At 37.6% G+C, this 19,205-nt stretch overlaps 1 pseudogene; it reads right to left on the reverse strand.

Annotated features, from left to right (window-relative positions):
- Nucleotides 1-443: 443 nt before the first annotated feature.
- Nucleotides 444-1,283, reverse strand: LOC101044830 (small ribosomal subunit protein eS4, X isoform-like; annotated as a pseudogene).
- Nucleotides 1,284-19,205: the final 17,922 nt, after the last annotated feature.

Genomic DNA, 19,205 nt, shown 5'->3' on the forward strand with positions numbered 1-19,205 from the left:
TGGCCTTAGGTTTTTAGAGAAAATGTCAGGTAGGTTGATCCTCACTCCTCGGGATTGAAGGTAAGAAAGCTTCACTACAACTTGAAATCACTTTTCTCAATGTGAATACTATTTGTGAAATCCGACCATTAGTCTTTTATATAATGTGCTATACGGTAGAAGAGGGACTACTCAACCAATAAGATGAGATTAAAAACAAGAAGAACAAAGAGCAGAGTGGATAGAGGATGTGCCCAGAATAATCAAGACTAACTTTGGAACCTCTCCAACTTTGTACCTTTCTAGTTGAGTGACCTTGGACAATTACCCAGGCTATCTCATCACCTAAATAAAGAGGAAAATGAGGCATCTGTCTTATTGTTTGGCTATATGTGAACTGCTCATCACAGTGTCTGATATGTAGGAAAGTTTCAATAATTTTTTTTATTCATGCTGTATTAACCTTAATTAAGTACTAGGATCTTTCTAACATGTCTGGAGACCATTTCACCCACTGCTTTGCTTGGCCATCTGTCTTGTCTCTCTTCAGCAATGGTGAGGTGGACAACTTTTCACTGGGGAAGAGAAATCCATGGTTTGTTGCCTTTGTCAAAAACGAAAATATTTGAGAGCTGGGTGGCAAAGCTGTTGCCACTGGCTTCTTTCGCATTAACCACGTCAAAAGATCCAGAATGTCTCTTTCTGTTCGTAATCACATCAATTCTTCTCAAGGTAGCATTCACAGTCACAGGACACCTGTATTGACAGGTTACCAGTGTTGAACTTAATGAAATCTGTAATCTTGCCAGTCTCCAAATCAATTTGAATGGTGTCATTTACCTTGATGAGTGGATCCAAGTAACGGATGGTGTGAGCATCTTGAATCACCAGATGAAGCATTCCTTTTGTGACCACAAATATTTTTCTCACTTTGCACAACTTGTGCTTGATCTCCTCAGGTGTAATACGATGAACAGCAAAATGACCTTTGGTGTCATACAACAGACAAAAATTCTCTTCAGTCTTGTCAATGCTGATGACATTCATGAATCTAGCAGGATAGGTTATATGAGTTCAGACCTCACCATTGATCTTAATGAATCACTGCATGTAAATCTTCTTTACTTTGTCTCCAGTGAGGACATATGTAAGGCTCTTCCTTAAGAAAAATGATGATGGGGAGAGATTCTTTCAGCTTATAAGGACCAGTAGATGTACAAGGAACAAACATACTAGTCAGTTTATCCACAATCCAATGTTTAAGCTGCAACCCATGTTAGAAGCTTCTTGGGACCATAACCCATGGTTGCTGTATGCACAGAAAGAGTCAATAAATGTTAACTATTATTATCATTTTTTGAAATTTATTTATTTACCAACTATTATTGCATTTCTATTACATGCCAAGTTTTGTGCTAGAAACTGAGGATTAAATGATAAGCCAAAACAATGCTCTCATGAAGCTTATTTTTGAGAAGGAGTGAAAGACACGAATTAAATAACCAAAAAAATAATATGTTTGTGGTTGTCATAAAGAAAGCTACATGGAGCTATAACATATAACTGAGAGATGTGATCCCTTCTGGATCCCAAGAGGTCCTTGGAAGATCCTACTCATGTGCTGAGAAGCCTTTTGGGTCTTCGCCTTGTGATAGCTCTTCCTTCTCCTTCAACATTAAAAATAGTCACCATTGTTCCTGGAGTTAGGTACCACGGGCTCCAAATTTACATCTTAAGAAATAATTTGTACATGTTACAACAAAAGGATAAAATAGGAATGAGTCACCTTCTTTTAAATTTCTATATCTCTCTCTGGTTAGAATTTATCTTTGCTACTTTCTAGTTACATATTTTTCCATTAGAGAATATAAACTATGCCACTACCTTGAGTATAAAAAAGAGGTTGTTCTTGGATCTTATTGAGGTAGAGGATAGACAGGACTTATTTCTTGGTTCCAACAGGATGAAGTGAAGAAACTGGCAGGAACCAGCAGATGGCAATAAAAAATATCCCTAGCTGCAGTTATTGTCCATTAGCATAAGACGCTCCCGCCCAGTGCTAACTAAGCCAGTTTACAAATGCCATGGCAGCAACATGGAAGTTACCACCCCTTTCAGTGGCAATGACCCAGAAGTTACTTCCCCTTTCCTAAAAATTTCTGAATAATCCACCCATCAATTTACATTATCTTGCCCCTTAATTTCCATGTAACTGAAAGTAGGTATAAGTGGGAATAAATACCGTTGCCGACAGCCCATATGTTGCCAACTCTGGGCGCACTGCCTATGAACTAGCCCCACCCTGCAAAGGACAGTAACATTCAAAAAAGATTGCTGATTAACAGCACTGGCTTGCCCTTGAATTCTTTCCTGCTGAAAGCCAAGAACCCCCTGAGTTAAGTCCCACTTTTGAGACTTGCTTCTCCTATATCATTATCCCTACTCATCAACCTGTTTATAAAAGACAGAGTCAGGTATTAGAAGAACTGAGGATATATTTTTTATTTGACTGCAGCTGCCATGTAGTATCTGTAGAAAATGGCTATTGCTATATCTCTCATTTTTCTAAGATGAATGGGGTTGGGGAGACGTTTGTACTCCTCAGCCATTTAAACAAATGAAAAAAAACCTCATTAGCAGAGGGCTAAGAAAACAGTGAAGTAAATATGTGACTGTTATTTAATATTACCTTTGATATAAAATAGAGACTTGTCAAGAAATTCTTGGCCTGACCTCTCTTAAGGGTCTGATTATTTGTTTTATAACTTCAGAAAAGGATCAGTCCCTTCTGGGGCCTGTGGCAGGGATGGTTAGCTGTCCTCTGAAATTGATTTCCCCTTTCTTTCTTAGAATAAAGCTAGACTACATTTAATAGCCTCTTTTGCAGTTAGGTGAAGCCATGTGACTAAGCTTGAGGCCAAGCAAGTGACCAGAGTGATGGATGCCCTTCTGGGCTTGGCACGTAAAATACCTCAAATTGCTCCTCCGTGCTCTCTCTCCTTTCTGGCTGAACAGGATCACAAGCCCCAGGGTGAATCTGGAAGCCACATATTTTGAAGATGGCAGAGCCTCCGTAAGTTGAGTCCTGAAATAAGCATTTGGAGCAGACCTCACCTCCCTATTCCCACAGGAAACACCTCTCAGAGACTTTTATGAGAAAAGGAAATGTATTTCCTGTTCCTGAAACTACAAAATTTGGGGGACTTCTTTGTTAATTATAGCACAGTTGCACTACTTAATATGGAGCATGATGGAAACAAAGGACACATTCACGATTATGAGTATTATGTCAAAATACTTGTGAAGTCAGAGTCTTCCCTCCGAGGAAATGATGATTGAGTTCTTTATGGTTGCTATTATTGCTACTGATACGGTAGTTCTGAAATATTTATGCACTTATATGGAGTACTGCATTGCCAAATTGGATTCAAGGGACTCAGAGATCTAACCTGGTATCAATATCTGCTACACAATTATGAGGATGAAGGATCTGAAAAGGCTCAGAGAAAGCAGAGGGAGGTTTGGAACATCAAGTATGTTTCTCGCAATCCTTCCTTTCAACATTGGACATGTCCCCTGGCCCAGAACAGATGAGGTCTTTAAGTGTGGTTGCCTGTCTCCTCACACGGCGGGAATGCTGCAATTAAAAAACATCTTTACTCTCTACCCCAGGGAATTGCAGAGCTTACATGACATCCCTCAGGCAGGTATGCCTCCTAGATCCTGGGTCCTATTTACTGTAGATAATCTTTATCCAGTGATATCAGGGATATTTATGAAGTATAAGGGCATTTCAGAGATAAAATCTCTTCTTCCTAATATATATTAATGGCCTATTTACCCAGAGGTTCACTTGACAAGAAGTGTAAACTGCCTGTGTCCCCTGCTGCTTCTTTTCTTCTCAGGGGAATTTCCTTATGAAGAAGGTAAATGTATCCCATCCCAGCTTTTAAAATTTATTCTTTACTATTTTATAACTCTATTATGAGGAAAATGGATAGATTAAAGGTATTTTATATGCATCGCCAAGGACTGATCTGGGTAAGGATAAAAGAAAATGCATTTCAGCAGCCTTGTATTTATTAAGCATTCCACTTTGCACTAAGGAAATTAGTGGGCCACTGGACTGGATCAGGACACAGTCTTGTGACTCTGCATCCAAAACTATTTTGTTTAACTCTGTCTCCCTAATCCATGAAGCACAGTCCTGTGGCTACGTTGACTGTACTTGTCTGTGAGTCATCTACTTCTGTTGATCATATGTTTGTAACAGTAAGTGGTGTTATTTTAATTCCTTCTTGAGATTTCAGTCTTAAATTTTGGTGTGGTAGTCTCTACATTTGGCTTTGGGGGAAAATAAAGGAAAGGCTAAAGAAAGAATTTTTGAAAAGCCAGGCGCGGTGGCTCAAGCCTGTAATCCCAGCACTTTGGGAGGCCAAGGCGGGTGGATCATGAGGTCGAGAGATCGAGACCATCCTGGTCAACATGGTGAAACTCCGTCTCTACTAAAAATACAAAAAATTAGCTGGGCATGGTGGCATGTGCCTGTAGTCCCAGCTACTCGGGAGGCTGAGGCAGGAGAATTGCTTGAACCCAGGAGGCGGAGGTTGCGGTGAGCTGAGATCACGCCATTGCACTCCAGCCTGGGTAACAAGAGCGAAACTCCGTCTCAAAAAAAAAAAAAAAAAAAAAAAAAAAGAAAGAATTTTTAAAAGAGTTAAAAAATTAGGGTAGAGGTCAGGCACAGTGGCTCACGCCTGAAATCCCAGCACTTTTAGAGGTTGAGGTGGGTGAATCATTTGTAGTCAGAAGTTTGAGACCAGCTTGACCAACATGATGAAACCCTGTCTCTACTAAAAATACAAAAATGAGAATGGTGTGGTGGTTGGAGCCTGTAATCTCAGCTACTTGGGAGGCTGAGGCAGGAGAATCACTTGAACCCAGGAGGCAGATGTTGTAGTCCAAGGTCATGCCACTGGCTCTCCAGCCTGGGTGACAGAGTGAGACTCCCTCTCAAAAATAAATAAACATAAAAATAAATTAAAATTAAATTATCCTAGTAAGGCAGGATAATTTTCAACTCCAGGTAATACAGAGAACACCACAGAGATATTCCTCAAGAAGAGCAACTCCAAGGCACATAATCGTCAGATTCACCAGGGTTGAAATGAAGGAGAAAATACTAAGGGCAGCCAGAGAGAAAGGTCAGGTTACCCACAAAGGGAAGCCTATCAGACTTACAGCAGATCTCTCAGCAGAAACCCTACAGGCCAGAAGAGAGTGGGGGCCAATATTCAACATCCTTAAAGAAAAGAACTTTCAACCCAGAATTTCACATCCAGCCAAATTAAGCTTCACAAGTGAAGGAAAAATAAAGTTTTTTGTGAATAAGCAAGCACTCAGAGATTTCATCCCCACCAGGCCTGCTTTACAAGAGCTTCTGAAAGAACCACTACACATAGAAAGGAACAAACAGTACCAGCCTTTCTAAAAAAATTATCAAAAAGAGCATCAATATAATGAAGAATTTACATCAACTAATGGACAAAATAGCCAGCTAATGGCAGTATTAAACTCACATATATTATTATTAATTCTAAATTTAAATTGACTAAATCCCCCAATCCAAAGACAGGCAATTTGAATAAAAAATTAAAACCCATCAGTATGCTGCATCCAGATCCATCTCACATTCAAGGATACACAAAGACTCCAAACAAGGGATGGAGAAAGATTTACCAACCAAACAGAGAGCTAAAATAAATAAATAAAAAGCAGAAGTTACAATTAAGCAACAAAGATCAAAAGAAGCAAAGGACATTATATAATGATAAAAGGATCAATGCAACAACAAGAAGAGCTAAAGATCCTAAATATATATGCACCCAATACAGGAATATGCAGACATACAAGACTTATAAAGAGACTTAGACTCCCACATAATAATAGTGGGAGACTTCAACATTAATATTAGACAGATCAATGAGACAGAAAATTAACAACGATATTCAGGACTTGAACTCAGATCTGGAACAAGTAAATGTAATTAACATTTATAGAACTCTCCACTTTAAATATATAAAATATACACTCTTATCAGTACCACATCATATCAACTTAGAAGTTTAAAAGAAATCTTGGTTGGCTCCTTGTTTGTTATTCTCTTCCCTCATTTTCTTTTATATCTCCATTATTAAGGACAATTATAGGCATACCCATATCTAGACTGCATTCTAGCCCAGGCAATAAAGCAATACCCCCATCCTCTCTCCCTCTTCCTCTTTCTCTTTATTCCTCTTCTTTATTCTTTTTCTAAAAAAAAAAAAATAATAAATAAAAATAAATAAATAAATAAATAAATAAATTAAAAAATTAGAGTAGAAGGAATTGGGAAATTTACTTTATTCACCTCACTCCAACTTCAACTTAATACTTTCCGAACTCACTACCTTATTGTTTAATGAATGATGTCCATAAAAGCTGAAACTGAACAGCGAATTAAAGCAACAGAGCCTACATTCATTGATTTGTCTTCCAATATTAATAATCAAAAACAATAGGAGTGTGTATGTGTGTTTGCGTGTGTGTGTGTGTGTGTGTGTACAACATCCAAGTACATTTAAAAAATTTGTGAAAAACAAGAGTAATTTTAAGAAGATAATATTACATGAAGATTAAAGGTATATACAATCTTAGATTAAGGTAGCACAAGTATGCATGACATTGTCACCAATCTCTACACCGTGAAAATTTTTAGGTCAAGGGTCTGACTTACTTATTTTTATATTACTAATGGCTAGCACAATCCCCAGTTTTTAATGATTATTTTTGTGATAATGCAATATTCTAGCATTTGGCCTATATTCATGTAGTTTGTCTCTTACATGAGCAGATAAAAACTAGCCAACAGCCTACTGTGTTCATTCACAGTGGAAGTGAAGAGGCACTGACTCAGTAAGCTTTTAAATCACTTAGCTGGAAGTTTTGCTCATTTTTCCTTAATGTTCTTCGTATAAATGAGCACTTTGAGTTTCTGAAAATACTACCTTATATGCCTTTTAAAATCTAATAATAAAATCAATGAAATTTCTTACATTTGTATAGTATATTACATTATAAAAAGGTTTTATCATGCAATTTCTCATTTAATTTTGACAACCAGTTGAATTAGGGTTATCATTCTTATTTTAGATGCTAGCAAAACATGGTTTGGGTAGTTAGTTGAATACTGACATCTAAATCCTGTGGTTATAAATCTACTGCATGAAGTTCTGGCACTGATATACAAGCTTTATCCATTCTTTTAAATAAGATACCACAAAGGTGATTTCATTGTTAAAGTTAATACTAAGGAGCCCGGCGCGGTGGCTTATGCCTGTAATCCCAGCACTTTGGGAGGCCGAGGCGGGTAGATCACAAGATCAAGAGATCGAGGCCATCCTGGTCAACATCGTGAAACCCCGTCTCCACTAAAAATGCAAAAAATTAGCTGGGCATGGTGGCGCATGCCTGTAATCCCAGCTACTCAGGAGGTTGAGGCAGGAGAATTTCTTGAACCCAGGAGGCAGAGGTTGCAGTGAGCCGAGATCGTACCATTGCACTCCAGCCTGGGTAACAAGAGTGAAACTCCGTCTCAAAAAAAAAAAAAAAAAAAAAAAAAAAAGTTAATACTAAGAGTTACACTTGCTTATTCTACTAGAAATTATGAACATATATAAAGAAGATAGTTATTCATAATCTCATAGATTAGAGATAATGATTGTTTACATGTTTATATATTTCCTTCCAGTATGATTTCTATGCATGTGTATAAGTTTTTGCAGTAAAGATCCTACAATATATTCAATTTTGTCTTCAGTCTTTTCATTTCTGTGTCAGCCTGGCTTGGGACATTTGACTAGAGCTTTCTAAGCAATTAGATTTTACTCCTATGGGGACTAGAATAATAATGTCTAAGTTGTTATAGGCAACCGATGGGCAGAAAGGTTTTGCATTTCAGAATTAATTGCTATAACTATATAGTGTAGTTTACTACATGTGAGTCATTATTCCAAGAGTTTTACACGATTAATTCATTAATTCATCTATTCTATAAGGTAGTTACTATAACAATTAACCATTTTCCACGTGCAAAAACAGGCACAGAGAGATTACAGCTTTCCAAAGTCACACAATTCGTAAGTAAAAGGATTGGAAATTGAATTTGAGCTCTCTGAATCTTGAGTTCATGTTAACTATTACACCCAACTACCTCTCAGATACCTAACTCTTCTCTAGGTGGATGTTTTGAGGAAGCAAATGCTGTAATGGTGTGGATGCTTAAACATCTCAGCACTACAAAGCTTTTGGTCCTTAAGTGAGGGCCACCTGTGGCTCAGCCCAAAATGTAGAGAGTGGAGTTGCCTGCATAGAGGATCTTCTTTAAGGGATTATGATTAGTGAGTTCAGCAAGAGAGACTTAGACAGACCTGGGAAGAGACTTCACTGTGGCATGTGTCAGCAGGGCTGGAGTAAAACATTCTGCAAAGCTCACCTGTGTGGTGGGGAGGACAAACTGCAGGGATGACATCTGTAGACTGGTATACACTTGATTTCTTTCTAGTCTGGGAAGGGATGTCTGACTTACCCTTCCTTTGTACTTCATAAAGCACTATGGATCTTAGATGAAGGGTAAAGGGCCTGGATGATGGGAAGGGGAGGAGCCCCAAAAATTCAATAATAAACATTTGCCAATATGTTATATGGGGGCTCAGGTCAATATTAATATAATTTAAGTTATAAATAAGTACTGTGGACACAAAAATATCCACCTCACTTAAGAAAACATTGCCCCATCATTGAACATTTAATATATTATCATAGATAATGCTCTGCTAAACATGTTTGAAATTGCACATTTTAGAATGAGTTCTATAAAATGATGTAATTCCTCTGTCTGAATGTTGAGCAACAGAAACAGCACACAGCATATTAGAAATTGCCCAGCTCCATTTATATGATGTTCAAAAAGAAACAACAATTATTCACATGGATAAAGTAAAAATAGGCATTATTTTTGTATGTAATTGATCCTTAAGGGGAACAAGAGGGTGTTTTGGCAGTATTGGAAGTGTTCTGTCTTGATCTGGTCGGTATTTACAGGGGCATATACATATGTAGAAATGTATCATTTAAGATTTATGCCCTTAATGGTTAGACTATTATACCGGAAATATAAAAAGATGAATAATCAAATGGAGGTCAGATATCTTGGACCTCTTATTTATGTATTTATATATTTATTTATTTTCTAATTGACAAATAAACATTGTATATATTTATCTTGTACATGATATTTTGAAATGTGTATACATTATGATATGGCCAAATTGAGCAAATTAACATATGCATTACCTCACATACTGTATTAGTCTGTTCTCATGCTGCTATGAAGAAATATCCAAGACTGAGCAATTTATGAAGAAAAGAAGTTTAATTGACTCACAGTTCTGCATGGCTGGGGAGACCTCAGGAAACTTACAATCATGGTGGAAGGCACCTCTTCACAGAGTGGCTGGAGAGAGAATGGTTGCAAGTAGGGGAAATGACAGAGACTTATAAAACCATCACATCTTGTTAGCATTCACTCACTATCACGAGAACAGCATAAGAGAACCACCTCCATGAGTCAATTACCTTACATTGGGTCCCTCTTATGACACATGAGGATTATGGGGATTACAATTCAAGATGAAATTTGGTTGGGGACATGGCCAAACCCTATCATTCTGCCTGTTGCACCACCCAAATCTCATGTCCTCATGTCCTCACATTTAAAACACAATCATGCCCTTCCAACAGTCTCTCAAATTCTTAACTCATTCTTGAATTGTAGCTTCCATAATTCCCATACATCATAGGAGGGACCTGATAGGAGGTAACTGAATTATGGTAGGACTGGTCTTTCCTGTGGTGTTCTTATGATAGTGAATAAGTCTCATTAGATCTGATGGTTTTATAAAAGGGAGTTTCCCTGTATATGCTCTCTCTTACCTATCATCATGTAAGACATGACTTTGCTCTTTCTTTGCCTTCCACCATGATTGTGAGGCCTCCTCAGTCACGTGGAACTGTGAGTCGATTAAACCTCTTTTTCTTTATAAATTACCCAGTCTCAGACATGTCTTTATTAGTATTGTGAGAACAGACTAATACACTCATTTACTGTATTAGTCTGTTCTCATACTGTAATCAAGAAATACCTGAGACTGGGTAACTTATAAAGCAAAGATGTTTAATTGACTAGCAGTTCTGCATGGCTTGGGAGGCCTGAGGAAACTTACAATCATGGCAGAAGTTACCACTTCACAGGGCAGCAGGACAGAGACTGAGTTTCATTAAGGGAAATGCTAGACTCTGATAAAACCATCAGATCTCATGAGACTCGCTTGCTATTATGAGAACAGTATGGCTGAAACCATCATCATGATTCAATTACCTCCCACAAGGTATCTTGCATGACACGTAGGGATTATGGGAATTACAATTCAAGGTGAGATTTGGGTGGAGATACAGCAAAACCATATCACATACTTAACGCTTCTTTTTTGTAGTGAGAACCCTTAAAGTCTACTCTCTAATTGGTTTCAAATTGCATTGGTATTAAATACGGTCGCCATTTTGCATAATCAATCTCTTGAACTTATTCATCTTGCATAACTGAAATTTTATATCTTTTGACCAACATCTTTGCAACCCCCTACTTCCTAACCCAACCCCATTAGAGAGTAGATACTATACTACTCTCTGTAAGTTCCACTTTATAGAATTTCACATTTAAGTGAGATTATGTGCTATTGGTGTTTCTGTGTCTGGCTTATTTCACTTAACATAATGTTTACTGGTTCATTCATGTTGTCACAAATGACAGGATTTTTTTCTTTTAATGCTGAATAGTATTTTGTTGTGTGTACATGTATATATACACGTGTGTGTGTGTGTGTGTGTGTGTGTGTGTAGCATTTTTTTTTTTTTACTCATTTATCCATGATGGACACTAATGTTGATTCCATATCTTGGCTACTGTGAATAATTCTGCAATAAATATTGGAGTGCAGATATCTCTTTAACATACTGAACATACTGATTTCATTTCCTTTGGATATATACTCAGTAGTGGAATTGCTGAATCATATGTTAGTTCTGTTTTTAATATTTTGAGGTGTCTCCATGCTGTTTTCATACTGACTGGCAGACATCTTTTGAGTTTCATCTTAAAGTTTTCTTTCTGTTTTTTTTTTTTCTCCTTTTCCAGGCTGGACAGTCTAGATCATTGGTGGCCAAATCAAAACCCATTGGCCAAATCTAGCTCACTGCCTGATATTTGTAAATCAAATTTTACTGGAAACTCACCATACTCCATATATTGTATGCACTCTTTCAAGCTGCAATGGTAGAGTTGAATAGTACAACAGATACCATGACACACAAAGCCTAAAATATTAACTGGCTCTTTACAGAAAAAGCTTGCTGTTTTCTTATACGGATGATCTTTTTGTCCCCTTCCAATATTGAGATGTTATGATCTTATAAATCTGAAGTCCAGGACACTTTCCTCTGGAGACTTCTCCAGAACTAATGCTAATCTTTCCTTAAGATTTATGTTTGATAAAGAGAAATTAAAAATACCATAGCCTCTTTTGTCTTGATTTTGAGTCTCTATTTTATACTTCTATTAATTCAAAAAAGGAACAGAAGTGTCTTGAATCTAAACACTTCCAAAATACTTATATTGATTTGGACTAAAACTTAGGCCATGACTAATATGAAAACTGTCCTCTTCTTCATAGGAGGGGTAACAGTAACATCCACAGAGAAAAGATACGGTACCAAAATTTTATTCCTATCAAGTTTAAAGACATGAAGGTAAAGAAAGGAAAAAAATGGAAGAGAAACCACCCTGAAAAATCTCCAGCTCTGCCTCTGCAATGTTTGAAGTCTGAAAGTTGGTTAATACTTAATACTTTTTACTTTGAGGCTGTAGATACCTGCTGTTTGATTTAAGGCACTAGAAAAGTGATCTTCTTGCTCTGTGACAAAATTGCTGCAGAATTAATAGCCTCATAAGGTTAGTACTTCCGTGATTTCATTGTATTATTCACCCCTTCAGTTTTCCTCCATTGTTTGGTAGCTTCATAGGGTTTCACAGCTTCTGTTCCAAGCCTATTATATTAATGATGCCAATAGGCAGGCCCTAGAGAGTGCTGTTTTAAGAAGGCTGTGCTATAGCAATCTTAGTGAACTCTCCTGAGTTTCTTGTTTTTTTTTTTTTTTTAATTTTGTTTGGTTCTTTTTTCCCTTTGCCCTATAGAGCTGCAATTTGCCATTTCTTGTTGCTACTTACATTTTCTCCCCTGCTGACACTGTAAATTAAGGTTGTTATTAAGTTACCATTCTATTCCTGTGGGACAATCCTATCTCTCTATACACTTTAGGTAGAGCCTTTCTGGCAACCTGCTGTTCACGACACACAAATCAGGAAATAGAGCAGAAGCCATCCTATACCTTTGTTGTCATTTCAGACATATTAAGTGCTGTCAATGTACTGAGCATATAAGACAGAAGTACTCTACCCTCTACAAGCTTACAGTATTGATCTTTGAAGATATATAAGCTCTTAGAAAAAAAAAGCAGTTAAAATTAGTGAAGGCAGCAATATAACAGGCTCTAAAAATAGTCTAAAAATGCTCAACTAAGGGCATGTGAAACACTAATTATCCAGCTCTAAAGCTATGACCCGCATCTGCCATCTGCTCTATTAGAACACTCCACAAAAGCTTGAAGTTCCTTAGAGCTGTGGAGAGAGTCTGATAACTTGTCATTCATTCATATTTCTCATGACCCTTGGCAAGATATGATCTGACATGCCACCCTCTCTGAAGAAAGGGTGCTACTCAGCTGGTGCTCCCATCTCTGAGCTCAGAAGAGGATCCTATGGGGCTGCAACCCAGACTTTTGAGGAGGGGTTGCCAGTCAGATGGTGCTGGTTCTGTGCTGGTAAAGCTGAGAACTGGATTCAGTTGCTATTATGGGATGGAATTGCCTCTGTCAGGATTGAGATGTGTTGCTCAACTGATGTTTCCCCAAAATCAAAGCAGACAGGAATCCCACAAGAAGCGCAAAGGGGACCCATGGAAGGGAGCATGTCTCCTTTTCTATCTCTAGCTTCTCAGTCTTCTATCTTTCTAAGAGAAAGATTTACCTCTGCCAGGGTGAAGAAGCCCTGTTTTTATTATGTTGCCAGGAACCATAGTACTCAGTAAGCCCATCAGGAGCCAACAGAGAACCAAGAAAGAGTGCCTTTTTCTCCTCCTCCACATAGCAGTTTCCTTTTTAGTACAATGCATTGTCAGACTAAGCATGGCAGTATATTGTGTATAGAAAATGGTTTTCAGAGTCCCATCACAAAGCAAAGCTGGAGAGGCGGGTTTGGAGGTGGGAGACAATAACTTAATAAGTGGTATCATCATTTTATTTGTGAAGCTCTGTTCTTTCATTAACTGTATTGAAATGATAATGGGTGCAATATTTCCCAACTGTACTGTAGACCATTAGATTATCTGAGAGTGAAGAAGAGAAAAGGAAAAGAAGGGGAGAGGTCTTTGGAGGGAGATGGAGTTATGTGGTAGGTACTGACTTCACTTTCAACTTGAGACAATATTGCAGGTTAGTTAGCCGTGTTCTCAGTCTGTAGGAAATAAGAACAAAGTGATAAAAAGAGAGAAGAAAGAGAGGCGATCATTTCACAGAGCAAGTTGTCCTCACTTCCCTAACATCATACACATTCTCTGTATTTACCCAGTGCCTCACACTCACTGTAATGCACTGGGTGGAATATAACAAAATACCTAGAATAATCAAGCACCTTTGATTAAGAAAGGCATGGTGAGCATATGCTTGCAATTCTGCATGCATGGAAGGCTCAATGTGCTTTCTGTTTTTTCACTCGCCTGAATGTTTTGCAGTTGACTGTCATCTGGTATGTCAGTGGGTGTAGCACGCAAATGACTTCACTTTCTCATATCCCTCCCATAGGCAGTGTTTATAATGGCATGATTATGTGTCCAGAATTCAAGCTAAGAAAAAAGGAAAAAGAAAAACATCAGTGGAGTGCTGCAAGCTTAGACTTTACTGAGATTAGGAGGTAACAGTTCCACCAGTAAGTGCTCTTTTCCACAGATATTAATAAAGAGACCATTGTGCACTCTGTACTAGGGGTGAAAACAAAGAACTGCAAGGTGAAATCAACCCAATAGATGAAACTTATTTTCAAACCTGGGAAATATATCATCTCAGACACTTAAAGGAAATAATACACCATAGAAAAATAAAAAGAAAGAATAACCAAACTAGTTACAGGACACCAGATCCATTTGTTCATGATACAGAATGGGAAATAGCACTCTTTTTAAAATTGTGATTTCTAGTACATTAATGCCATATTTTTGTGATGGCATAAAATTAGGAATAATAAGAACTGATTCTTAAATATATTTTCCTTCTAAATTATTCTTTTATTTTAACCGGCAGTTTATTCAGATTGTTATGTTTTTTTCCCCCACACCCTTAGAATAAAACTGTCCATATATGTATCTTTTAAAACTTCAAGGAACCTCAAAGATGATACAATTGAATGTGCATTCTACCTCTGACAGAAATGAGATCCTTTGGATAAAATACTTGAATAGGGTTAAACTTCAGTTTCATTTCTAAAATGTGGATAAGGAAAAGTTTAGGGTGGCTAACTACCTCAACACTCTGACTTGTCCACATGTACCATCAAAACATAAGCTATTGGCCAGGTGTGGTGGCTCAAGCCTGTAATCCAAGCACTTTGGAGGCCAAGGCGGGTTGATCACCTGAGGTCGGGAGTTCAAAACGAGCCTGACCAACATGGTGAAACCCTGTCATTAAAAAAAAAAAAAAAAAAAAAAAAAAAAAAAAAAAAAAAAGAAAGAAAGGCTGCATTGCTTTAGCCGGGCGCGGTGGCTCAAGCCTGTAATCCCAGCACTTTGGGAGGCCGAGGCAGGTGGATCACGAGGTCAAGAGATCAAGACCATCCTGGTCAACATGGTGAAACCCCGTCTCTACTAAAAATACAAAAAATTAGCTGGGCATGGTGGCTCATGCCTGTAATCCCAGCTACTCAGGAGGCTGAGGTAGGAGAATTGCCTGAACCCAGGAGGCAGAGGTTGCGGTGAGCCGAGATGGCGCCATTGCACTCCAGCCTGGGTAACAAGAGCGAAACTCCGTCTCAAAAAAAATAAATAAATAAAAATAAAAATAAAAAACATAAGCTATTATTATTTTTATCTTTTTTATTATAACAATTATAATTTTAAAAAATATTAAAAATAACAATTATAATTATTATATTGATCATTATTTGTATTACAATTAATGACATTGTTATAATTATTTGGCTGGCTGTGTTTATTGTTACTTTATAATCTGATTTACTTTTGGAGACTAAAATCATGTCTTGCTTTCCTTGCCCATGTGTCTTGCCTGAAGGAGCAACAAGCTGGAGAAAATAAAACTCTAATAAGAGAAGTGAGCACAAAGCTATTTGGCAGCTGCTCCATACAGTGCCAACATGCCAGTGGGCAGCATTCTGTCTTCAGTTTAAACTCACCTGCTGAGGTGGTGCTCCTGTGAGCCAATTCAGTTTATTCATCTGATGAAACACACTGGTGATCAAGAATGCATTTAAAATTGAAATTTACATCATCCAGCAATGCAAATACCCTGAAATAATCATTTGTATTCTTATATAGTAACAATAATATGGGATTTTAGTTTAAAATAATACTTCACCTGTGTGACTGTCAAGGAATATTTTGCAATCTATTCTCAGATCAACACTTGAGAATTTGAACTTTTAGCACTGAACGTACATGAAAGAGTACTAATTTGGTCCTATTAACTACCCAGGATACTGCTGGAGTTTATGAGACTTCTCTGAATGACTTGAACAGGCTTTGGAGCTCTCTGAATAACACACCTGGGAAGTATATAGGATAAGTAGAAATTGGAGACACATGACAATGCTACAAGGTGGAAATAATTTGAAAATATTTCCTAAGGTTTTGGCTAAATTACTTAAACTAATTGGTAATCTTTCTCCTGAAATGTCAAATAACAGTGACATGTTGAAATGATGTGCTTGGTTTCAACTACTTGCAAGTGAAGTTTCAGGGCTTTAGCGTCTGCTCGTGTGCCAAGACTCTGACTAATACCTGCTGTTACTGCTGCTGGGAAAGGATGTCATTCTTTGGGTATTTTTTCTTGGTAATTAAATAATATCTTCAAACTCACTGTCCATAGGGTGGAATTTTCCTCCCAAGACTATTTCTCAACTTAGAGAAAACACCTATTTTATAATCATTGCATGGTAGTGAAGACAATTTTTCTATATAATACCAGATCTTGCAGAGCAAATTATATCCCCAAAGACAAAGTTTTGATGTTTTTGTTTATCAGTTTAGTAAATATGATGCAGGTTCTTAAGTGACCCAATTGTAGTGGTAATTGATGCAAACAATGTAATATTATCCAAGACCATCTAGTATAGCTAAAAATCATCAACTTCTTTCCATCACTACTGGCATTTTCTTAACTCAGGTGTGGTGGGCACATCTGCAGATGCTCCTGCCACCCCAGCTATGTTGGGGAACTCCACATAGCAAGGAAATGCTGGTAGCTTCTGGGAGGGTGGCCTCTGGCCAAAAGTCAGCAAAAATTGAAGCTCTTGGCTCTACAACCACAAGGAAATAAAGGCTACCAACAACCATGACAGTGGGAAAGCAAATCCTTTCCTCTGTAGCCTCTAAGTAACAACACAGCCCAAGTTAATATGTGATTACAACCATGTAAGACTAAGCCAGCTAAGCCATGTTCAGACTCCTAACCCACAGAAATAGATATGTGTTATTTAAAACCACTACATCTGTGGCAATATTAGGTAGCAAAAGAAAGCTAATGCAACAGTTGTCTATCATCAAAGGCAAAATTACTGCTCTAGCTTCCTAAATGACCTGACTACTCTCATTCTCCCCTTTATTGTCACTATTCCTTCTAGAACGAAAATCTTATGTCACTGCCTTACTTAAATCTCTTTAGTAACTCTGCATACTCCTTGGGAAGAGCCTTTATCACCTGTTTTCTATGTACCTCTCCTGTCTACTGCTCACTACTTTGTCCCCATCTCACACGATGCTTTACCCCACGGTACAACTTCTTCAGATTTTGTACATGCTTCATATATTCCCAGCTGCCTTTCAATTTTCAATTTAGGCATGGCTTCGTAAATTTAGATTACAAGCTTGTTCTATTTGTTACTGTAATAATGTTGACTTAACATCATATTCATCAAAGGGTATTGTAATTGACTGTTGACTTCTGTATTTCTTCTATAGACCAAACACTTCTGAGGAGAGCAGCCACGATTTGTTCATTATTAAATATCCACACACAACACAATGGCTAGCATGTATTAGTAGTCAATAAATATCTCATAAATGGAAGTTGTATATGTTTGTAAACTGAAAGGAATAATGCACAAATCTCCATTAAACTGATTTATGTTGTATCCTCCATTTTATAGTTAGGACCACGATTTTTCTGTGATTTGATTTGTCTAAAATCAGTGGTTCCTAAATTGCCAGTTTTCAAAATTCATTATTATGGAGGTTTGTTTAAAATTCAAATGTTTGTATCTATCTGATACTCACTGTGTGAAGCTCTACAAAGGAAGACCTAGGAATCTGTGATTTTAACCAATACTTCTTGCAAGCTTCTTGATTCAGTAAGTCTGGAAACAGTGGTTTAAAATGATTACACAGGATTGACTTTAACACCTGTGAATCCTACCTCCTGGATTTAGTTTGCCTGTAAAGCCAATTAAATCAAACTACATTAATGACACTGTTGCTAGAATTGGCCACAAGTAGCTCTGATGCTTTATCTATGGCTTTGCAGTCTGTTTTCTGTTTTCTCATAGCCCGGTTTCCAGAACCCTTTCATGTATTCACATGGTGACTCCTTGGATTCGCCACATCACCATTTTGGAGCTGACCATTGCTTTGTGTTGATTTGTTTTTTCTCCCATGTTACTAATACTCCAAAATTAAACCTCAACTCAATGAAGCCCTTCACTTCCCAGGATGCAGCTTTTTAATTTGCTTAATGTCCAGGTGTTCCTGAGTCACAAAACAGCAATTCGTGTGGGAGCATAGATGCTAGAACTATATAAAAGCATCTATTGCATTTTAAGTAAATGTAAGATTTTTCTCACTTTCAATTATAGTCTCCTCTCAGGGAATTTAAATGCATAAGAGAAACAGAGAGCTAAATATTTCCCCATGGTTCTATATAACATTACAATAAATTCCTTGAGAGATTGAGAATTTATATTAATATAATTACTGTCATTTTCTTCATATTGCAATACTATTTTATTCTTGGTACAGGGTCATGTTGAGTGGACAGCAGGAAGCTCCATAACCAGTATAGATACCATATCTTCAGGCAATTTCAGATTCCAGTTCTATCCCTTCCTAACTGGCCACCTCAGTAGTCACTTAATTGCTCAACACCTTGTAAAAAATGATTATAACAACAGATTTCTTTTGTGGAAAAAAATAGGATTTGACATTCAAAAATTATTTGGGACAGTGATATGGTTTGGCTGTGTCCCCTCCCAAATCTCATGTTGAACTGTAGCTTCCACAATTCCCACGTGTCGTGGGAGGAACCAGATGGGAGGTAATTGAATCACGCGGGCAGGTCTTTCTCAGGCTGTTTTCAAGATAGTAAGTCTCACGAGATCTGAAGGTTTTATAAAGAGTTTCCTGCACAAGTTCTCTTTTCTTGTCTGCCGCCATGTGAGATGTCTTTCACCTTTCACCATGATTATGAAGCCTCCCCAGCCACACGGAACTGTGACTGCATTAAACCTCTTTACCTTACAAATTACCCAGTCTCAGGTATGTCCTTATCAGCAGCATGAAAACGGACTAATACAGGCAGTATCTGGTGCACAGTAACTGCTGTTAATACTGCATTTAAAATGGAAGTAAAATGATGCTAAACCAATTGTGTTGGTAATTTTAAATCAGCTCACAGTAGCTTAGAAAACAAAATAGAGTTTATTAACTTGTATCCGGAATTTGAAAGTGGAGTCGAAT

This window comes from Saimiri boliviensis, chromosome 7 (assembly GCF_048565385.1).
Source record: "Saimiri boliviensis isolate mSaiBol1 chromosome 7, mSaiBol1.pri, whole genome shotgun sequence".
Classification (NCBI taxonomy): Eukaryota; Metazoa; Chordata; class Mammalia; order Primates; family Cebidae; genus Saimiri; species Saimiri boliviensis.